We start from the raw sequence: 6,755 nt of genomic DNA, 5'->3' as shown, positions 1-6,755 counted from the left end.
CATCGAGAACCTTTAAAATACAAAATAAACTAAAAATTTAAAGAGTAAAGACACACATTAATTTTTTGAAGTCTACTGTTCAGAAAAAATTTAAATATGTATAGTTGCTAACATTTTTTATTTTTTTATATTTTATGTTTTATTTCTTTTTTATCTATTTTTATAGCTTAAATTGCTCTTTTTACATTTTATTATATTAATTGTTCTTTTATATTTAATACATATCGATAAAATTGGTTTTGTTAATTATGAGATCTTTTAGTTTTTTCTTCAGGGCAATAAGATTATCCAATTTAGTAAGTTCTATATTTTGAGGTATTATTTTGTTGTATAAATAGGGGCCACGGTATACAATTGAAAATCTCGAAAGTTTTTTTTTTTTTATGGGCAATGTAAAGTTTCCGGTTCCTCGTGTGGTATATCTGTTGGCGTTGGTTTGAAAAAAGTTATTAGTAAATTGAGTTGGGACAAGTCCGAGCTTATATTTGAGCATAAATAAAACATTTTGGTAGATGTTAATTTGATAGATATTTAAAGCATTCAAGTTTTTAAGTAAAGGATCGGCATGAGTGAATTTATTTTTATTATAAATCAATCTTGATGCTTGTTTTTGGTGTGTATATAGAGAACTTAATTTAGATTTATTTGTACTTCCCCAGGCAATATTAGCATATGTTAGATAACTTTGTATATAAGAAAAGTAGAGAACTTTCAGATTCTCCTGGGAAAGTATAGTTTTGACTTTGTAAAGTATGCCGATACTTTTTGATATTTTTGTATTTAATGTTTTTATATGGGGTTTCCAAGAAATCGTTTCGTCAATAATTATCCCAAGAAATTTAATAGTTTCAGTTCTTTCGATGTTTATGTTATCAATTTTTAGTAATGGTAGCATGCTTGGTATTTTGTTTTTTTGTTGGTTGGAATGAAACAAGATGTATTTTGTTTTTTCTTGATTTAAAGATAATTTATTTACTTTAAACCAAATGTTTAGACTCTCAAGGTCATCATTTGCAGATTCAAAGAGATTTTCAATTGATGCTGATGAATAAAATAAATTTGTGTCATCAGCAAACATTATTGCATCAAGTTTTTTTAGTGATTGTGGAAGATCGTTAATATAAATTAAAAATAAAAGAGGACCAAGAATGGAACCTTGGGGAACTCCGCATTTTATTTTTAGTAAATTAGAATACTTATTCTCGTTCGAAATAACACATTGTTGTCTGTTGCACAGATAACTTTTAAACCAATCTAGGCTAGTATTTTTTATTCCGTATTTTTCCATTTTTTTTAGTAAGATATCATGATTAATTGTGTCAAATGCTTTGGATAGGTCTATAAAAGTTCCTAATACAAATTGCTTTTTATTAAAAGAATCACTTATGCTATTAACTAAATCTAAAATTGCATGTTCTGTCGAGTGCTGTGCTTGAAAGCCGAATTGTTTTTTATTTAAGAACTTGTTTTGAATTAGGTATTCATATAATCTATTATAGATTATTCTTTCAAGTATTTTAGAAAAGGTTGGAAGTATTGAGATTGGTCTGTAATTGTTTATTAGAAATGTTTCACCGGTTTTGAAAATAGGTACAATTTTAGCTACTTTTAATTTATCTGGTACAGTTCCTGTTATAATTGATGATTTAAATATTTCGAAAATAGGTTTGCGTATCTCCGAAAAGACATTGACGACGATATTACTGCAAATGTCATCTATACCTGGGGACTTGTTTGTTTTAAGAGAGTTTATTGCATTTTCGAGTTCATCAATTTTTAGTTCTTTAAATATTAATTCGTTGTTGACACTAGTTAGATAAGTTTCAAATGAGTTGTTTGGACAATTGACTTTTGAAGCTAGATTTGGGTCTATGTTGACAAAAAAACTATTAAATTTTTCTGAAATTGCATTATTATTGTCATACTCTTTATTATCTATGACAATTTGAGCAGGTAAACTATTTATTTTGCAGGTTTTTATCCCAATTATTTCTTTCATGATATCCCAAGTTTTCTTAATATCACCATTTGTGTTTTTTATTTTATTTGAGTAATAGTTTTTCTTTGAATTTTTTTTAATTTTTTAAAACAAGTTTTTATACTGTTTGTAAACATTTAGGTTTGCCTCATTTCTATTTTTTAAGTATTTAATATAAAGTTTTTGTTTTTTTTTTGAGGGTTTTTTAATACCTTTGGTGATCCATGGACATTTTAAATGTTTTTCTTTTATTAATTTTACTTTTACTCTGCTTATAATAACTTCGAAAATTTTTTCGAAGTTATTATAAGCAGAGTTAGAGTGCCCAAGATTGCATTCATGGTATACCTTATCCCACTCTTCTGCCGACAGTGAGTCTTTAAATTGTTGAATAGCAAATTTGTTGATTTTTCTTTTATAAGTTTTAATTTTACAACTATTATTAGATTTTATATCTTGCGTCAAGGAGAAGAAAATAGGAAAATGATCAGATATATCTGCCTTTATTATTCCTGCCTTTAGAGAAGTATCAAACAATGAATTAGTTAATACATTGTCTATTGCAGTGATTGAAGTTGGAGTTACTCGAGTTGGCTTGTTAATAATTGGAAAGATGTAATGTTGAAGCATTTCGTCAAAAAAAAGTTTAGTATTGGCATGTTTATCATATTGTAAACAATCTATGTTTATGTCTCCAATACAGAATATTTTTTTTTGCTCATTGTTGTTTTTTATAAAAATTTGTTTTAAATGATTGGAAAATTTAAATAAATCACCTTCAGGTGGCCTGTAACATGTGGAGACCAGTATGTTTTTTGATTTGTTGCTAGTTGCTAGTTATGAATGACACAGTCTCATCTGGTTTTTGCAACTGGTGTGCAGCCTCATCTGGTTCATGTAACAGGTGTACAGTAGATTGTTCCGATGAACAACTTAGATTTGCTGTTTCCAAGTTAACTGTAGGTAAGACTTAAGTTTGAAACTGGTGTGCAGTCTTATCTGGTTCTTGTAACAGGTGTGCAGTAGATTCGACAGTTGCTAATAACAAATTTCAAAACATTTACTAAGAATGGTAGTTTGCGAGAAGCAATCATTCTGGTAACACCAGGGTGGCATAACGAATTGTGTAAAGACAATAGAGTAATCAAGCTCATTGCTGAAGAGTGCATACAGCTAAAAGTATCAGGTGCAATATTGTATTCCTTTTCGGTAAACATGTCAAAGTTGTAACAAAAAAGCTCAAGACACCGTTGATATATTTTATCATTCTTTATTTTACTTGCATTATTCTTATTAAACATAAATAATACAGATTGTTGATCAGTTAAAAGCTTGAAACGCTTCCCAGTTAGTAGATAACACTAATGCGAGCAGATTCTATAACAGCACATGCGCCTTTTATTATTAGGGGGATATTTTACCTCAGATCGATATTACAATTGCAAAAAAAAGCAACTGGTCTGCCATTTTGATTAAGAAGTCCTGCAATAGCTGTATCAGATGCATGGGTTTCTAATGGCTCATTCTCATTAATAGAACACAACAAGCTGGACATTTATATCTAGGATGCACCGTGTTTCCACAAAAAAAGCAAACTTTTTTTTTGAGGAGTTGTTACTGTTAGGAATAGCAGCAGATGTGGTGAGAATTTCTATATTGTCTGTATAAAACAGGTGCTGTAAAAATAGGTTTTTGGTAAACCGAGGATATATAATCTTCAGAATACTTTTGGAGAGATACGTAAGTTCTAGCTTTGTAAAACATAATCTCAAGTGTCATGTCATGAGCTTTGTCCATTTTTTTGTTACTCAATGATTAACAAGTTATTAAAATTGTTGTGGACTCAAAGGATAAATGACAATAACTGAATTACTTTTTAACATTTTATTGACTAAAACAATAAGAAGAAATATTAATATAACAACAATAATAATAATGCTCAATTATATATCTTAAATCAAATTTGTTATCGTTACTTATGGGGATAATTTTACGCTTTTATCAAAATGTAGTTTAGCTACTATTTATATAAAAAGTATAAGGCACGACTTTAATTTGAAAATTAAAACAAAAAAATAACAAAATTTAAAATTTTTTAAACAAATGACAACCAAATGATTACTTAGTTTTTGTTTGAATTTATTTATTTTATCAAAAAGTATCAAGCTGTGACAATCATTGATGTCAGGGAAGAAAATAAATTGATTATTCGCATGCATAGACTGTTTTTCTTTATATTCAGCAGTGGTCGGATTTCAATAGCCATAACTGTATATATATAAATATATATATATATATATATATATATATATATATATATATATATATATATATATATATGTATATATATATATATACAGTATTGAGCAAAACATTTGCAACCAACATCGAACAGTGCTAAAAAGTGTTCCTAATGTTACATGTCTTAAAAACGAAACGAACTATACTACCACCGCAAACAGTTCAGGAGTCTGGGGTCATAGCATGCCATGACATGAGCAATCAGCTGACAGGTGACAGCACGCAGGCAGAATTTCGTTGACAAGTGCCATTTTGCAGTGGACAAAACAAGTGCAACTTTTTTGGTTTGTTTTATTTTCTTAAGTCTGGTCCATGTCAACGTCACGGAAGTTTTTTTAACAATTAAAGGAAGTATCCAGAAGTTTCCAGAAGCATGCAGAAGCTTCCAGAAGTTTCCAGAAGAAGCATCTGGAAGCATCCAATAGCATCCAGAAATATCCAGAAACATTCAGAAGCATCCAAAAGCTTCCAGAAGCATCGAAAAGAAGCATCTAGAATCTTCCAGAACTGATTCACACAGGTTCATTTTACTATATGAGACATGTAAATCAACATGTAATTCAGTCAGTATATGGAAGTCAATCAGTCAGTATTATCAAGACAGTTTATCGAAGCGAGTTTTATCAAAGTGTTTTATCAAAGAACATCAATACAAGAAGTGAAATACAACAAGTGTTTCATTACATCAATACAGTCCACATCCAACCAAGATGTTGCGTTCCACAGAGCATTATTGTATCATCACAAGGTAAATGTAACACGATAAGCCTTAAGAAGCGTGATTATTTATTTTTATTATTTTTATTGCTTCAAGTGCAAAAATGGCCCCCGACAGTCTTGGATTGGAACTTAGAAAGAAAATTATTGGCGATTACGTAAGTGGAATGTCACAAAAAAGTATTTGTGATAAATATCGCGTGAAAAAATGGACCAGATCAAGACTATGTTCCAAATATCGTTCTACGGGCAAGTTGGCAGCAGATAACAAAGGTGGAAAACCGCGTTCCATCACTTCTAGAGAGGATTCTATGATCTTCAGATCCGTCAAGAAGGATCCCTGGATATCATCAGTCAAGATACAAAAGCAATTAGAGCTGCCTGTATCGGACCGAACAATCAGACGACGTGCTGTTGATGCCGGGTTGTTTTCTCGACGCCCTGCAAAGAAACCGCTGATTTCACTAAAAAACCAGAAGAAAAGACTCCCGTTTCCTACATCTCATATTGAATGGAATGTGCAGAAATGGCGAACTGTCCTGTGATGAATCGAAGTTCAACACCGTTGGGAGCAATGGTATTTGCCGTGTACGTCGACTGGCCGGAAAACGCCTCGATTTACGTTACTGCCATAAGACCGTGACTCATGCTTAATGGAATATACCAATAAAATAGGTTTTTCAGCAAGACAACGATCCGAAACACACTGCAAAAGTAGTCAAGCAGTGGTTTCAAGATAACCACGTATCATTGATGGATTGGCCGCCTCAATCTCCGGATCTCAAACCTATCGAGAACCTGTGGGAGATCGTCAACCGCAGAATTAATCGTGAAGGTGTTCGTAATAAGGATCAACCGTTTAAACAAATCCAAAAGGCCTGGGCAGCAATTCCACAAAGTTTCATTAATCACCTCATCGAATCTATGCCTCGAAGATGCAAGGCTGTGATCGACAACAAAGGATTCGCCACGATTGATAGCGAAATACAGCTTGATATTGATTATATGATACATATATACTTGATATATATATATATACTTGATATATATATATACTTGATACATATTGATAGCGAAATACAGCTTGGTCATCAATTTGTCGAGTTGCACTTGTTTTGTCCAGAAGGAAATCAACTTTTTTCAATACTTTTGATTAATTTATTAATTTTCGTGTACAAATAATGAACTTTGTGATGAATAAAGCTTGAAGAACTTTGTCTCTAAACAGTTACATAGTTATTTTCTCTAAATTGAAAAAATGCAGCACTTTTATATAAAGAAACTAAATTAGCATTATTTGGTTGCACTCGTTTTGTCCGATACTGTAATTATATATGTATATATATATATTTTTATATAATTATATATATTATATATATAATTATATGTATATACTATATATAATTATGTGTATATATATATATAATTATATATGTATTATTTATATAATTATATGTATATATCATATATAATCATATGTATATGTGTATATATATACACACACACACACATATATATATATATATATATATATATATATATGTATATATATATATATATATATATATATATGTATATATATATATATATATATATATATGTATATATATGTATATATATATATATATATATATATATATATATATATATATGTATATATATATATATATATGTATATATATGTATATATATATATATATATATATATATATATATATATATATATATATATATATATATATATGTATATATATATATA

The 6,755-nt window shown here is 29.4% G+C and overlaps 1 long non-coding RNA gene across 1 annotated transcript; it reads left to right on the top strand.

Annotated features, from left to right (window-relative positions):
* Nucleotides 1-2,284: 2,284 nt before the first annotated feature.
* Nucleotides 2,285-2,699, top strand: LOC136092354 (uncharacterized). The gene is made up of 2 exons (XR_010644362.1): nt 2,285-2,349; nt 2,425-2,699. It is a non-coding gene; the product is annotated as an uncharacterized LOC136092354 (long non-coding RNA).
* Nucleotides 2,700-6,755: the final 4,056 nt, after the last annotated feature.

Source organism: Hydra vulgaris, chromosome 15, assembly GCF_038396675.1.
Source record: "Hydra vulgaris chromosome 15, alternate assembly HydraT2T_AEP".
NCBI lineage: Eukaryota > Metazoa > Cnidaria > Hydrozoa > Anthoathecata > Hydridae > Hydra > Hydra vulgaris.
Note: the sequence above shows the minus strand (reverse complement) of the source record. Positions and strands in the feature narration are given on the sequence as shown.